This window comes from Pelecanus crispus, chromosome 13, assembly GCF_030463565.1.
Source record: "Pelecanus crispus isolate bPelCri1 chromosome 13, bPelCri1.pri, whole genome shotgun sequence".
NCBI classification, from domain to species: Eukaryota; Metazoa; Chordata; class Aves; order Pelecaniformes; family Pelecanidae; genus Pelecanus; species Pelecanus crispus.
Window position 1 is genome coordinate 17,930,120 of NC_134655.1, and position 16,189 is coordinate 17,946,308.

A 16,189-nucleotide genomic window follows, 5' to 3' on the forward strand; every position below is an offset into this window, starting at 1 on the left:
CAAATCCCTGCCTTCCCCACCTCGCCCTCGCTCCCCGGCCCCTTTGCGGGCGGCTCTCCTGCCCCTGCAGATGGACGCTGCGTCACCAGCGTATTTCGCCACCTCCCATCACTTGTGGCAGGCGCCGCAGACCTGAGCCCCAGCACGCTGCACCCGTTCGGCCGCCGCAGTGCCCAGGCGGCTGCGCGGGGCAGGGGCCACCCGGGAAGGGCCGGGCGCAGGGTGGGGGGCTCCAGGGGTGGGGACCACGGGGGCTCCATCCCAGCCCTGCTATGAGAAACCTTGGGCTGCTCTGCTCCCTCGGTGCCCATGCGGAGAGCAGACAGAGGTGGGGTTGTTTTGACTGGAAAAGGAAAAATGAGCAAACAACATTCTCCAGGTTCCTTTCTTTTCTTTTTTTTTTTTTTTTTTTTTTTTTTTAACTTTCCTGATAAGGAAAGAACCTTTTTTTTCACTCCCCTTTCTGCCTCTGCTGCACACCGGCTCAAAGGCTGCTCTTTATCTGTTTGATTCTCTGTAAAATTGATCTTATTCTCTTTGGAGGAGTTAGGTTTAAATCACAGGATGAAATCCTGGCCCCAGTGAATCAATATCAAATCTCCTATCAGCCTCAGCCTGGGGTGGAGATTTTGGCCATGGGGCTTTGGTTCCCCCATTCCCAGTGGGAAATGTCATCTGTTGATGGAGGATGTTTTTGTCCTCGGCCAGCAAGCTGTTCCCAAGGTCTCTTTTAAAGCATGTCGCTTCTGCTCCAGCCCCACCTGCCTGTGCTCGTGATCGAAGCAAGGGCTGAAGTCTCCCGCTCTAAATTTCGGTGGAAAGCATCCAACGCGCCTGCCAGTTACCGCCCCAGCCCTCCCCTGGCTCGCTCGCCGCCTCTGTCGGGAAGGTGCTCGTAGGCATGAAGGCGTAGCGCGGCGGTGGCCGGCCTGGCTGGGTGAGGCAGGAGAGGTGCTCAGCAAGGAGTGAGCTCTGGCTGGCTGCACCATCCCTCCTCCATCGTTTGTCCCGACCTCCAAACCCCGCCATGGCTCTGCATCCCCCAGCGCCGCGTCCCTGGCCCATGGCACAGGGGAGGTGCCCAGTGCTGACACCCACAGCTGCGCCGGGTGCTCCAGCACCGTATTCCCCCCGGGGAAAAAAAAACCCTAAATTTTTTTTTTTTTTCTTTCTGTTGCCATAGCAACCGCATCCCACCTCCTCAGCGGGCGATGGGGGCTGGCTGGGCAGCCTGAGCACCCGCCTGGGGCAGTGGGCAGGATGCGGCCCCTGGCAGAGGAAGGGTGGTGCTGGCTCCCCTCCAGCTGCAGCGGGTCCGGCGGCCGCAGCGCTGGGGCTGGGTGGCAGCAGGGTCCCCCCTCTGCTGAGACGTCCCTACGGTGGCCGCGTCTCCCCTTCCCGCTGCCGGCGGTGCCAGGCTCCCCCGAGGCAGACAGCACAGCAAAGCTGTGTCTTTATCGGAGGATACCGGTAGCGTTCAGCTGCTTTTGAAGTCTCCAAAGAGAGCTGGGATATTTCTTGATCTGCTCTTAAATAAGTCATCGCCACTGCTGTTAACTCGCATTAAGCACCGGAAGATGCCGGGCGCTCGGGGAGAGGTGTGCGCAGCTCGGCGCGCCGGGGTGGGAGCCTGCCGGCACGGGGCGCGCAGCTGCGGAGCATAGCCTCGGGAAGAGACTTTGGGGCATTAAATATTTGATGTGAAAAGTTTATTTTAGTCTGAGCCAGACTGGAATTGCTGCGCCTCCAGAATGCTGTTGGTCAGAGGAACAACCTCGGCTGGTTTTGTGCTGTTCTTGCGCCTTGATTTCTCTTGGTGCTGCTGCGATTTTGGCTCCACGTCACCCCCAGCCCCAGCACATCCACGGCCGCGGGGTCTGGGCCTGAGCCCTGCCCGCTGCCCACGGAGCTGCTCCCCGGCAGCACGCCTGCCTCCGTACGCACGTCTACGCGTAGACGTTGGGGCACCTCATCCCTTTCGAAGGCGCTGAAAAAGGCATGTCTTGCTGGTTTGGCTTGAATGCGCAAGGGTTTGCACCCAGATAACCTTTTTTCCTGGGTCTTTGCTTACGCTTAGCTGCGGGAAGGAGGGGGTTTTGCAGAAGGCTGAAGTGGTGCCTGGTGTCCGGGAGGTATTCGGTGTTAACAGCAATGTTGACAGGTCAGACTGTGGTTTTTAAATGCTGCTTTCTTGCTTTTGCCTGTTCCCCTTGGACTCTCTTCCCACCAGCAGCACCTTTCACATTTATCTCATTTGAGTCCTCTAAGCAAATCTTATCTCTACATTTATTGCATCTTTGGGAAGAGTAATTTTCAAGTCAGCTTTCACATTACTCCATATTTGTTACTACTCGTCTGTCGAGGGAAAACCTGGCTCGTTATTAGTACTCTGCCTGATACAAAACATTTAATTTGAACAGAAACCACCAAGAGAGAGATACATATTGCTTTTCATAACCAAAGTGTCAACATCTTGACCAGACTGTAGCTGAAGCAATCTTTACCATATGGTGGATTTTTATACTTTAACGTCACATCTGCATCCCTGTTGCCTCTCCTTTCATTCCAGAGATGCCGTGCTGGTGATAAAAGGCTCTGGCTGCATGTCCTTCCTCAACACAATCACAAAAGGACCCCTCAGCAGATAAGGAACTAAACCAGAGATACAATAGCTGTGGCTTCCCACTGGCTTTCTACTCAATAGCTTTCTGCTATGCAGTAAAAAAAAAAAAAAAAGAATAGCAATGAGGGAGCATGTGTTGGGAAAATAAGCCCCTGTAAATCCCAGGGAGGGCACGGCTGCAGAACATGCTGGGAATAGCGACTAGAACGGGGCTGAAACAATATGAAACTGTTTTTTCCAGATTCCTGGTAAATGGGATGCTACGGACAGCTTCGCTGAAGCTCAGGGGCCTTCAAAGCATCCAGACTTGGTTTTTAGGGAAAAGAACAGGGCTATATTGGTGTTGGGTTTTATTACAATATAATGCAAAAGAGTATTAACCTCTGTTGAGTCCTGGTAGGGATGGGTTGTGCAAAGTTTCTAGTTTAAAAGCTTGTTCAAAGCCACAGTGCAGTCGGAAAGCACCTGTACCTGCCACCAAGCAGCAGGCAAACGTTCTGCACAACCCACCGCCGAGCTGGGGCCGGGGCTGCGCCGGCAGCGGTCGAGAGCGCTCAGAGCATCGCCTCTGTTTTCTGTTTGCTCGGGCACTACCTGTCCCAGCTCCCAGCTGGAGCACTGGCTTGGTGCCGGCCCCAAACCCCTCCGCTGCTTCCCCCCATCCCTGGCTGGCCTCCGAAGGATGCCAGGAGCTTCGTTCCTTGAAGTGTGGTGTGAGCATCAGTCCTCCTCCTTGCAGCTGGATTTCTTGATATGCCCTCCGAACTGGCTACAAATGCCCGTTTTGATCGTACTGAGGTTGCGCAGTCTCTGCCACCAGCTTCTTCCTCTTCTTGCCTGGGCCGGCCCAGAGCCCTGACCTGCGAAAGGGAGAAACAGGGCTCCCATCTCCATCCCACCTCCGCACCGCGCTTCCACGATGGACATTTTAAATCTTCCTTTTCCTTAGACTCTTGCCTGTCTTTTTTTCTACCCCCTGGGGCCTCCGGTCTCACCCGCCCGCCTTCCCACACCTCTTCCCACATCCCCAGCAGCTTCGCAGAACCTGTGGAGTTCACTTGGGTGCAAGGAAGAACGGGGTCGGGCTCCGTGCTTGCCACACGCCCTAAACTCCTGCCTCAGCATTTTGCATGCTGCATAGGATTTTATTGTATTGCTTTAATGGGAAGTCATGCAGCTCTGAACCCCAAATACACAGCTTTGTAAGAGTAGTGGCTGGAAGAATCCGCAGATAATTCAGTCCTGCCTCTCTTAAGTGAAATAGGATGTTAATACAATACAGTGGAGAATCGCTAATACAATCCTATTTTTATACTAGCACTTTCATGTCATATTAGAAGAAGATTCGACTTTTAGATCTTTTTTAGCAATTTAGCACAGTGAGGATTTCATTATACTGACAGAACTATTGACAAAAAGAAACACATTAGAATTGGGAGGATAATGGTCCTTGGGAAGAGGAAATTTTGCAAGGCTTTTCATTTAAAACTGGACTGGACAAAGTAACAGGCACTGTGCTGTGGGGAATAATCCTGCATTAGCAAAGGGGTGGACTAGATGACCTTTTAAGTCTTGTCACAGACTAATAGAAGTCGGAGATGGAAGAGACTTTTAGGTCACATCAAATGCTTCTTCCAACCCAGTGCAAGATGATTTCTTGATATATTTGATGGTGTTTTTTTCCACTTCTAAAAGTTCCAAGTCACGAAGCTTTCTCTCCTAAGGAGTCTTTTTCACACTATTTCATCCAGTAAGCGTGCGCTTAACTTTGCGCGCTATCATTAATTCCCCTGAATTTAAGTCTCTGCGGGATTTAACAGCTTTAATTGGATTACTCACAGCCTGCAAAGTTAAGCACCTGCATAAGGCTTTGCAAGAGGGAGGTTTAACAGATCTTAGCATTAAGTTCTTCTCACTTTTCCACCTTAATCTTTATTTTGCTTCACAGTCCTCTCACCTTTTCCTTGCCTGGTTCAGCTCAACCTCTCCTCCTTCCTCCTCCTGACGCGCAGACAGTTCTCACCTTCCCTGACGTCGGTGGTGCAGACCACGCAAACCTCTCCTCACCAGACCGACTGTGACTCCGCAGGCATGCGAGGGATGGAGAACTGCGTCACCACCAGCGGCGTGGCTTCTGGCACCAGATCTAAATCGGGTTTGCTCTTGCTGCACCGAACAATTAAAGCGCTTTTTCCCCCCCTCGATGCTCCCTGCCTGCTTTGGAGCAAGAAGAGAAGAAAGCGTGGGGATAGAGCCCGGGACGGCGGCACCACCCAGCAGGCAATCTGGCGAGGTGGTGAACCTCGCTCGCCGCGGCTCTGTGACAAGAGGAGGAGAAACTTTCCCGTTCCATCTGCTCCCAGCCTTCTCGACTAGGTACCCGCTTTCCACGCCGAGAGCAGATGTTCCTGCTGGAAATAGGCTTCCCTTCTGAAGTTGGAGCCATCACTTTGCATTAGAGCCTGCAAGCCTGCTTTCTGCCTTATAGTGCTTTCCCTGCTGACAGGGTGTGAGGCACAAAACATTTTAAATGAAGATCTTTACAATTGTGAACATGCTGCAATAAATATTAATGCTAACTTGTTAAATGGCGAATCAGCAATTTATATAATGGCTGGGGATGCCTCTCCTTAAGTGACACACGGTGGTTGGGTGTTGCTCCGCATTTCCCAGCCTTGGCTCACCACTGCCTTTCGGAGAGGGGTGTTGCCTGTTCTCCTGCTGCCCTGGGGACACGGTGATGTGTCTCCTGATGATGCCATGCCATGTTTGCCACCCTAGGCAGTGCAGCACAAGTGGTTTGCAGCGCGGGTTTGAAGCCTGAGCTACTCCAGCCGGCTCCAGCAGGATGCCAGGCGTGCCGGGCGTTTCTCCGTATGAACCATCTGCGGGCATCCGAGGGCTGCCCTGCAAAGCCCGTTTCAGCCAGGCGTCCCAGGCGCGTTTGCCGCCCAGGCTCCCTCTTCCTCTGTTTAAGCGTCTTGAAGGCAGAGACGAGACCCTCACGTACCTCGGGGCTGGGGGGTGTGGATGAGCATTGGTGGAGTTGTCTTGATCGTTGAATAAAAGGCACCTCAGAAGTGTGACCTATTGCTATTAATTAACATATTACATTAATATGATGGAGATTTGACTAGGCCGATCAAAGCAAATGCTCAGGTTCTATTGTTTCCCTGGTGAGCCGGGGGTTGTAAATAGAGCTTGACCAGGCTCCAGCCCAGCTCTCCGGCTGCCTCTTGCCTCCCCAACAGCCGCGTATTGTCCAGGCAGGAGGTGAATTTTCAGCAGAGACAAAAGCAAGACAAGTTCCTTTTTTAGATTTTAAGCTTGAGTTCATCCAGAGGAGACAATTTACTTCTCTTTGTTGTTTCCAACATCATTCATCCCTTCTGTTTGTGCTCTGTAGAGGCTGAGCCTGGGATATCATCTGAAAGAAGTTTCTCTTTCAGGATCTTTGATGTTAGGTTTGTTATATGTATATTTGAAAAGTACTTCTACGATGACAAAGCTCAGTACTACTCCTGCTGGGCTGATGTGTGTGTGAACCGTGTCAGTGAGTGGCAGTGATTAATCCAACAACACCATGTGCTTTTGCTGCTGAACAGCTCGCGATGTGGACAAAGCAGCAGCACGTTGGATTTAAATTGGTGACAAAAGGGATGGAGTAGTTTTCCTTGTCCTCAGGGGTGGAGGAGTTTCTGGGGGTACTGGTGTGAACTCCACAACTGGCCAGGCTTTCCTGCCTGCAGCGCAAGGAGGGGTGTGCTGTCTGGGCTGTCGGGAATGGGCTCCTGCTCTGTTTTGCCAGGGGGGCTTCCAGCTTCCAGCCCTCGGTGCCCAGCAGGGCCAGTCCGGCCGAGGCATGTGAAATTCATCCCCAGGGTCTGCCGCAGCACCCCAGCTGAGCCTGTGAGGATGGGCTGACTTGTTGCACATTATACCGGTTTCAAAAAAAAGGCTTCACATCCTCTGCAGGTAGCTACCCCCAACCAGGAGGGCTCGGTTGATGCCTGGATCTAAACCATCGCTCAAATGCCTGCCTTGCAGCGCACAGCTGGATCACTTGCAGGCTCCTGCCAGGGTGCCACTGGCTCCAGGTTTGCTCTTTAGCACCTTCCCACCCGCGAGCAGAGCACAAGGGTGGCTGTGCCAGCCCAGCTCAGGACTCAGCTCCATGCTCAGCTTCCAACAGCGGCCAGCAGCAGACGCTGGGGAGAAGGTCTCAGAAGCAAGGGCTGAGCTTTCCCATGGCAGAGCCTGCCAGCTTCCAGCAGCGAGGGGCACGGGGACACCCCGAGCCAGGGATGGCAGCCAGGCCGCCGGGCTCGGTAGCCAGCCGATCCACTCCCCCATTTAGATGTCTGGTCTCTTTTGAAGCAGCTTGTGCTCTTGGCTACCACAACATCTGGTGGTAATAAACTGTACCATGTAATTGCATTCTGTGTAGAAATGGGCTTCCTTTTTTTTTTCAGCTTAAATTTACTACCTAATAATTTCATATGCCCAAGGACAGGTTGGGAATGTCACTGTGGCACTGGTGGTAATTTGCAGGGTGTTCTTTTTGCCACAGCCTGCGGTGCTGTAAAAGACCCGATGCCCACGGGGACACGCTGAATGCACTGAGGAGGCCGAGGTGACCCGGCATGTGGCCCTGCCAGCCTCTGCATTCCTGTTAGATGGGGCTGAAATCTGGTTTTGTTTGCTAGATGCTACATAAATAAAATCCAGATCTGTCACATTTTCTCCTAATTAGCTTGCAAGGGCTGCTTGTTTGAATTGTGGAGCTCTCGTAGAAATTGGTGACCTTTGGCAGTGCTAATGTTTCCAGTGAAATCCCCAAAGCTCCATACGTTCCCTCGCTCCTGCTGAGAAAACCTGCTGAGATGAGCCACTCCCCTGGTCTCCCATGCCCTCCCCCTGCTTCCCTGGTCACTCATGCCTTCCCCCCCCACCACAGTCAGCTCCTTTTCCACGGCACGTGACAGGAAAGCTGCTTCATCACAACAGGTTAATTAATCGGCAGCAAAAGTCCGGTGCTCAGAGTTGTTAAGAAGGGGCAAGTGAAGCAAAACATCAACTCTTTTGGTGGCTTCTGGCCTGTTTCTGAGGGAGCATTCAGGGCACTGGCACGTCTGCAGATGTTTCCCGGGCCGGGCTGCATCCTGGAGAGGAGCAAACACTTCCCTGCAGGAGAAAATCCTAGCATGGCTCGGATAGTGATTTGCAAGGATCCTGATGTGACTGGCAGCTGGGACAGTGCTCTGCTCCATCACTTTGCAGCCTTGCGCCCGAGCCAGCTGCGCTGCTCAGCACGGGGACCGGGGCTTGCTGCCCCCGGAGCAGCCCAGCCAGCCGTAAGCTCTCCTCCCGTGCTCCGTCACCAGCACGGGGCTGTATTGTGCAGGTTTAGTTTTTCTGCTGGTTCAACTGCTAGACCCGGCTCAGCACCCCACCAGCCAAGCACGGGTGCTGGGACCAGGGCAGGGTGATGTGGCTGGGGCGAGCGGGCAAGGAGGACATCACCCTAAACCTGCCCCGCAGGGAACAGCCTGGAGCTCAGCAGGATTTATGCTATTTCCCTAGCAGGATGCTTAGCTATTCCTTTCCCATCCATCCTCTCAGCGTCTCTTCTTATTATTCCTTTATTCGTATTGATTTTAGTTCACTGGAACCTGAACCGCTTGGTGTGTAAATTGCTGGAGTCTGGCTCTCCCTTCTGTGTGGCTCCGCCTGATTTGGGGTGCAATGCCTGCAAAAAATCCCCCCTGGAGGGGTAAAGGCCCCCGTGCCAGCCCACCCGCCGCCAGCCATGCCCCGGTGGGGCTGCTTCCCTTCAGCCCTGCTCGTCCTCGCGAAATGCCTCTGGGTTCTGCTGCTGGCAGGGAGTTTTGGGTGACGCATGCTCAGCCCCTGCTATCTGTGCTCGCAGTTACCCACTTAACCATGGTGATTTACATGGCAACCCGATGAGGCCTGGCATTTCAGTGCCTTTATGCATTAAGCAGCATCAGCTCCCATGTAATTTAATTGTCTGTGTTTTAAACATAAATCAGCAAACTGTGGGCTGGAGCAGAGCAAACTCCTCACTGGGCATGGAGGCTGCTCCTGCTGACTGCCCCTCCAGCGAGACATGGCCCATCCTGGCGTCCCCGCTCCACAGGGATGCGCCATGGAGAAGATTTAGGGTGTTTCACTTGGATGAGCCTCCCCTTTGGGGTTCCTAATTTAGGTCGAATCAGTCAGGCTGGAGCCAGGAGTCTTGTGAGCGGTGGGATCAGTGAGGTCCAGTTCCTGCATCCCCCTTCGGAGCAGGCTCTGCAGCCAGGGCTGCTGCCCTCCCAAAGCTCCTAGGAACCGGATACCTCGAGGACTCCCCTTTCAGTCAATTTTTTCTGAAATTGGCCAAAGGGCTCAGAATTCATTAGGCACTGTGACTAATAGTTGTGACTCAACCAGCCTCATTTCCTGAGGAAATTGGGCTAAACGTCCCCCCCCTGCCACCCCATGCATGTTTTCCGTCCCATCAGACCTTCCCGGATAAGCTCTCGTGGAGAGCTGCTCCTCGGCAAGGCTTTGATCACCCAGAGCCAAGCGTCTGGGTGGGTGGTGAAAGGGTCTTTGGGTTTCGCTCCCCTTTCTTTGAGCGGGAGCTCCCTGGTTTGAATAGGGCGAGAGCGCTCGCGCCCACCGGCTGCTTCCCGCGGCGCTGGGGTGTGATGCAGGGGATAACGCGCTAACGGTGTGGGAATGGGAACCAGGACGTGCTAATCGGATGGGGTTTGAGCTGGGGGAGAGGCTCCCCCTGCCCTCCTCTTCACGCAGCCTTGCTGACACCAGGGGATTTGCGCCGACAAATTCCCACCGCCGCAGCTGTGTCCATGCTAGCGATGCTGGGAAGCGCGTGCCAAAATCCTTGAGGGCTGTTGGCCCTGCTCTCCCTCCCATCCCCAGCAGGCAGCCTCTGTGCTGGCCAAGGCCACTAGTTCCCATCGTGGCCAAGGCCAGGGATGAGCTCCATCTCCCCGGCAGGTCCCTGGGCTGCGGGGGGCAAATGGGGCGATGCCCCCGTGCCGGGCAGGTCAGAGCTGCAGGCTGAGCAAGCTGAGGTGATGCTTTTATGCTTTTCCCAGGCTTCCTGCTGCCCATCCTGCAGTCCTCTGCCTGTCCTGCCTGCACTCTTCTTCTGCGCTCTTCTGCAAAGCATTTTGCAGGCTCTTTGGAGTGTACAAATCCTCCCATGCAGGGTAAATCAAGGACCAGAGGGAGGTAAAAAATAACTTAGGTAAAAAATAAACCTCACACTGCCAGGTCTTACCAGATGTGTGCTATGGTGCACGTTATACTTCTACTAGGTTGGAGCTACAGCAATAAGTAGCTTCCTTATACCAGCTTTTTGTAAGCCTTTTTGTATGCAAGTGCTCCTTGTAGCGTAAAGCAGCTTCCCAGCAGCAGTTATCTCCTGCAGCAGTCCAGCATCTACACAGACTTTCTTGGGTGGGAAGGGGCTGGAAGGGTCGCGCTGCAAAGCCAGGGCTATCTTGGCGTGGAGCCTGGCCCTGCGGGTGACAGGAGCTGTGCTGCCTGCATTTGGTAGGAGAAATGTGTGGAGCTGATTACCATAGTTAATTCAGCTCCGTGATTTTCGCCTGAGTATTTCAGGATGCATCAGGTGAGGCAGGGTGAACCGGGCTGTGACCTGCAGGCATTTGCACAAACACGTTAGTGGGCTGGGGCCAGGAGGGCACAGGGCAGCTGGGAGAAATTTATTCCCTTAACTACGTTCACAGTCTGCAGGCTTGAATGGGTAGTTAGTTATCTTAGTGTGCTTGTTTTATGCTCATGGAGAGACTTGTCTTCTGTCCTGAACGTCGATCAGCGCAGGAGTTTGTGGCTTGTGCCGAGCAGAGTCACCCCGTCTCCCAGGACGGGCTGGAGGTGGCTCCTGCGCATGAGACCAGACCTGTGCTGCGAAACCTCCTCTTGCCGTGGCTCTGCTCTTCACGGCTGGTGCCAGCTGAGTCCCTCCTCGGTGGTGCCCAAGTGGCTGCTCCCCCTCCTCGGCAGGAGAGCCGCAGGAAGGCAACGCAAGCTGGGTCTGCTTCGCACCCCGAGGCAGAGGGGGCTCCGATGGGGAGCGGGGTGTACGCCGGGCAGCCGGCCACGGCCAAGCAGGGTGCTGCTGGGGCACGTGGGCACGAGACTTTCGCTCGCAGCAGAAGGATTATCCCTGCTGGCCGCGGGGCTGGAGTCCTCGTGGAGCCACCGTTATGGCAGAAAGAGGTAGCACTGAGTTTTGTACAGACGCTAATGGTTCCGGATGCTGCAAGAGTGATGTAGAATCTGCATCCCCCCGACGGACACGTGCTGCCAGTTGTACTTATAGCAGGTCTCGCTCGGGCTTGGCCGCTGCTGGGGGAGGCTGCGAGCCCACTCTGAGCTCCGACGTGCAACCTCTCCGTCTCGCCGCCCGCCCAGCTCAGAGCCGTCTCCCGGCTGCAGCCCGTGGTGCTCGCGGGGAGGGCGGCGAGCACGGCCGCCGCGCGTGGTCCGGCCGCTGCCTGGTGCCCGGGCACGGTGGCTGGGGCCGGTGGGGGAAGGCGCTAGCCAGGCTCAGCGCCTTTCTCATCAGGAAGCTCCTGTATAATTCACGAGGAGCCTCTGCTGTATGAATGTTTCCCATAATGAGCGGCGGGCTCACTTTCACACTTTTCCTCTGTTGTGTTTGTTTTATTTTGTTTGCTTTTATCGTGGGAGAGCCACTCTTCACCTACTACCTAGTCTTGCTCTTCCCTCCGTCCCGTGCCGTGGCGCTCCCGGTCCCGGGCAGGCTGCGTCCCTGCCTCCTTGTTGGCTCCTTTCGGAGGTCGGCGCCGGCCTCGCCTCAGCGCGGGCAGCTTGGGGCAGGGAGAACGACAAAGGGAAGCAAAGAATCCCTCTTCAAAAGGCCGAGGAGGAAGGCAGGTGGCCAGTGAGCGTCGGTGGGGAAGACAAAGAGCGGGGAACAATGGGAGCTCGGCGGAACACAAACACTCGCCCCTCTCATTAGCCACCCATCGCCCAGATGAGTCGCACGCAGGGGCTGAACTCTGCACCTCAGGAGTCAGAACAGGGGATGAATGGCTGGAGGTAAAGAGCTGGGCTCTCGGAGCGCAGCACCTCGGGGTGATTATGGGACAGGGCTCCTCCGGGGTGCGGACACACGCACAGGGACAGCCGCAGCCCAGCAGCCACGTGAGCGCTGGGGCCATCTCCAGCGGCAGCGGAGAAAGCTGCAGGCTGCAAGGATGGGGCTAACCCCGACGGCCAGAAGCTCAGCAGCAAAGCTGAGACCTAAGGAAGGGGCTCCTCAGGGACACCCTATGGTTTCCAGAAGGGAGTTTTTAGCTCCCAGTGGCTCTTAAATGGTGTCGGTGGATGCGTGCAGCCTGAGGGACAGGTCCCCAGTGAGAGGAGTCAAGGTGCGCTGCAGGCATTTTACTTGGAAGTCTTTTTGAGCATCTCCTGTCCTCAGAGGGACCATGCTAAGCTGCTTCTAGGACAGAGAAATGTGTGCCTTTTGAAAGATGACACTGTCAGGAATAAAGTAGAGGAAAATAAACCTCTTAGCCAGATGAATTCAGCAGGTCAGGCATTGGCTGCCAGCAAATACAGAGCTAATGACTAGATTCTTGTCATGTACCAGGCATAACTATTTCAGGGACCTGCCAGTAAGCAGATGGAGGGCAGGGGCAAGTTTTATCTTAGCACACTCATATTCAAAGGTGCTACTCTGTGGTTATGTCATTTTCTCCAGCTTTTTCTATTCATCTGTCTCTGTGATGAGCATCTGTTTGTGTCAGAACAAGGGGTTGTTGACTGCACTCGAGCTGAGGTGCTTTGACCTGCACTTCACAACGCACAAAGGCTTTCCTCTATGATGATTAGCACTGTGGTGCAATATTAAGGCTCTTTCTTCCTCCTTACGTGCCTGTTACAGAGTCTGTTAGGTGGGGAGCTTCAAAAGGCCTGCTGGAGGGTCCTGCCAGCGGCTGACTCAGATCTGCTGCTGCCCTCCTTCCTCCCGGAGCAGGAAGCCATCCAATAGAGTATGACTCCATCAGAAATGTGCAGGGAAAGGTTATCACCTGAAACTAGGCATCACAGACTGTTCAGTGCTGCTCTTGGTGAGAACTGACATGTATACGGGCAGCGGCAACGCCCTGAGCTTGAGGAGCATGTAAGCAAGGGTTCAGGAGGAGATGTGGAGGTGCCCGTAGGAGGCATGGGGTCACCGGGACTCTCCTCTCTGCCTGTTCTCTGCTGCTGTCCCCCATCCCACTAAACAGCAAGTGTTGGCCCTTCTCAGCGCTGAAGTGCTGAATGAGCTGGGGAAGAAACCCAGAAGCTTCCAGAGGGTGAAGGTAAACTCTTCAGTGGTTGAAGGTCTTTCAGGGCTATTTCATGGACGCTCCCATAGATGGAGATAGCATTTTTCCTACATGGAAAAACTTTGATTTCACATTGTTTGGGACTCCAGCTTTCTGGAAACATTTGGGAAGTGTCTTGTATGATCCCAAACATCTTTGGGCTTTCCCATTGTCATCTTAGCTCCTGATGCCACGTGGACCAAAGCAGAGGGTGACCATGGGCTGAGGTCCCACTGGGCAAAAGCGCTTGCTGAAGCTAGACTTGAGCTTCAGCACAGCTTTTGGACTTGCATAGGACATGGAACAGATGTGTGGGCACAGTGACCTCTCAAGAACCACTCTTCCCCCACTTATGTGTGACCAGAGAATGAATCTCTTTTCTTCCCAATTCTTGTGGTAGGATCTGAGAAAGAGGGCCTTCCCCTCACCCCTCTTTTCTTTGATAATTAAATAAATAAATAGAACCCTTGAGCAAATGAAATGTCATTTCACATTCAAGCAAATACATTTGGGTTAGAAATCTAGGTCAGAATGTAAATTATCTTGCTGCCTTATTGAAGGTGAGGTCCCTGAAATGCTCTCAATTTAACTGAAATTGGGGATTTCCCGGTTTTTGCAAGCACTTTATTTTCCTTCTAATGAATACAAGGAAAAAAACTTTCCTGCAACTGCCAGGGGATATAATCTATCTAGAATGGCTGTAATATTGTATAATAAAATAAACCTTAACAATAAATGCCTTACGCTCTTAGAGCCTGTATTTTGAGCACGACATGTAGGGTGTTAAATTTGGTGGAAAATCTGACCAGAAGTCAGAAAATCAATTGCATTTTTTCAAGATTGCTGCCTGACAGAGAGGCCTTTATTTTGGTGCCATAGAGAAGAAGGACCCAAGGATGCTTCCCGCAGGGGGCCAGGGCTGCAGCGGGGCACAGCGCATCTCCTGGTGATGGCGGCATCTTCCTGTGCCGAGGCACAAGGACCAGGGCCAAGTGCATGGAAAGGTGGAGGAAGAGGGATTTTTTTCCCAGTGCCATTCTCCTGTCCCCTGGGCACTGCTTTCCCCTTGCCCTGCTGAAGCGGTCCCAGCCTGCCTGGCTCGGCTGGACAAGAGCCACCGGTGGAAGCAGTGATGCCCTGCACAGGAGGGGAGACATGAATTCATTTGATAGGAGAAGAAAAACTTCCAGTATTACACTGGGGCTACAACCATTTGTACAGCAAAAACTACATTAGCACTGTAAATTATTTGTAGGAAAGTACAACCAGGAACATGAGATGCAATCGGTTCTGAGGAATTCAACAGCAGGAGCTCTCTGCTTTCACTGCCCCCTCCCTTCTCTTATTCAGGGAATTAAATCCTTGAGTGTTTCTATTTACCACACAGTCAGTGTTTGTTTGTCTCAGTGTTAACATTTCCTTTCTTTTTTGTCTTTAATCAGCTGCAATTATTCAGTTATATTCATGGGTAGCACTAAAATAAAAATAGGTGCATTATGAATATTAAACTCCTGCAAACAAAGCCCTGAATTAGATGATTTGTGTGCTCCTTGTACGTAGGTTTTTCTGCTTGGAGTATAGAGTGAACCATATATTTTTCCCCTTCCTTTCTCTTTCATTTTCTGTATGCACAGGATGAGAAGCAATGTGGGCCCTGGAGGGAATGACCAGGGCAAGGGAAATGGGGAAATTCTGGGTGCCTTTGAAGCAGCACTGTGAGGTGCCACTCACAGCGGAGTCTGCAGAGGGGAGTCTGCAAAGATGAGCTTTAAATTGCACATCTGGATTTCAACCAGGAGAGCGAGGGCGGTGGGTAAGCACCTTCTGCTGCTCTTCCCAGACAGGAGCCGTATGGGTCAGCCCCGGTGCTCGAGCCCTGCCCGGGGGGGAGCAGGGCTCCCTCGCCCCCCTGAAGCCACGGCAGAGGGGTCAGCCCCTCGGCATCCTGCCTGTATTTTCAGCAAGTCTAATTTTGAGGTCCTCTCACAAGCAGGTCCTTTGGTGTGGTTGCCCATAAGGAACTTAGGTCATCCGTGGCTTTGAGCAGCTGTAGAGTATGGGGTTACACAGGGTGGATGTTTTTTTGCTGTAGATCACTAGAACAGAGTGGGATACCTGAGACTGGGCTTTAGGAGATTTGGGATCTCCCCCTGCTGCACGCCATCGTGTGTCTTGCTTTGTTGGCTGGACTGGGGAGAAGTTGGACCCGCTGCTGTCACCTCCTGCCAGGGCTGCTGCCTTTGCTCCTGTGGAAGTGCTTTTGTGGGCAAAGCCAGGATTAGACACGAGCTTTTTCTTTCTCTTCTGCCTCAGTTTCCTCAGGGTTTGTTGAAGGGAAGCTGGGAGCCGATGCCACAGCCTGATGAACCTGCCATTGCTCATATCCTGCATCTTGTCTGGATGACTGGTTCTTTACATTTTTAATGGTATTTTGTATTGCTTTTCTTGTACCGCTCCTGGATATTTTGCAATACACATCTTTGTGGATGGATGCAAGGAATCAATAGCGAATAATAATCTAAGTCTAGAGGGAACAGAGTTTGCAAAGCAACTCTCCGTTCACACTTGCTGGAAGTGCGATGAGAAATCACCAGGGTAAGGCCAAGCAGAGAGAAAATGACCTGGGAGACGGACAAGGAGGAAATCCAATCTCTGAAAATGAAAATAGATTTTTTTTTAAGTGCTGTGTAAAATTATACATTTAATTCCTTTTCTTTTAGCATCAAACCTTACAGCAGGTTGTGCTATATCAGCCTCCTTGCTGCTCCTGCTGGCTGACTCTCAGGAGCTGGGGTGTCTTAGTGACTTCTTTTTCCTGGTACTGGTATAGTTTTCCATCTTGTTCCTTAAAGGATTGGATTTGGGAGTCTTTTAAATCATGCCAGTCAGCCACGGTGACCAGTGGCTTTGCTGTTTAAGCCCCGCGGGTTGTCCGAAGGGGAAGGCTGCTGTCCTTAGCCTGGCTCTGTACAGCCCTCGACATGAGCGCGTTCCCAGGGCTGCGCCGCCGGCTGCCGTTCCCCCTTGAGCTGAAGATGGACTGTGCCTCTCAGGCTGCCGTGCCCTGATGAATGTCCCCAGTGTAAATAAAATCCGTTACAGGGGCTCGAGCTGATGTCCGTGTTCATCCCCGCTCCCTCCTGCTGCCCACTCCACAGCT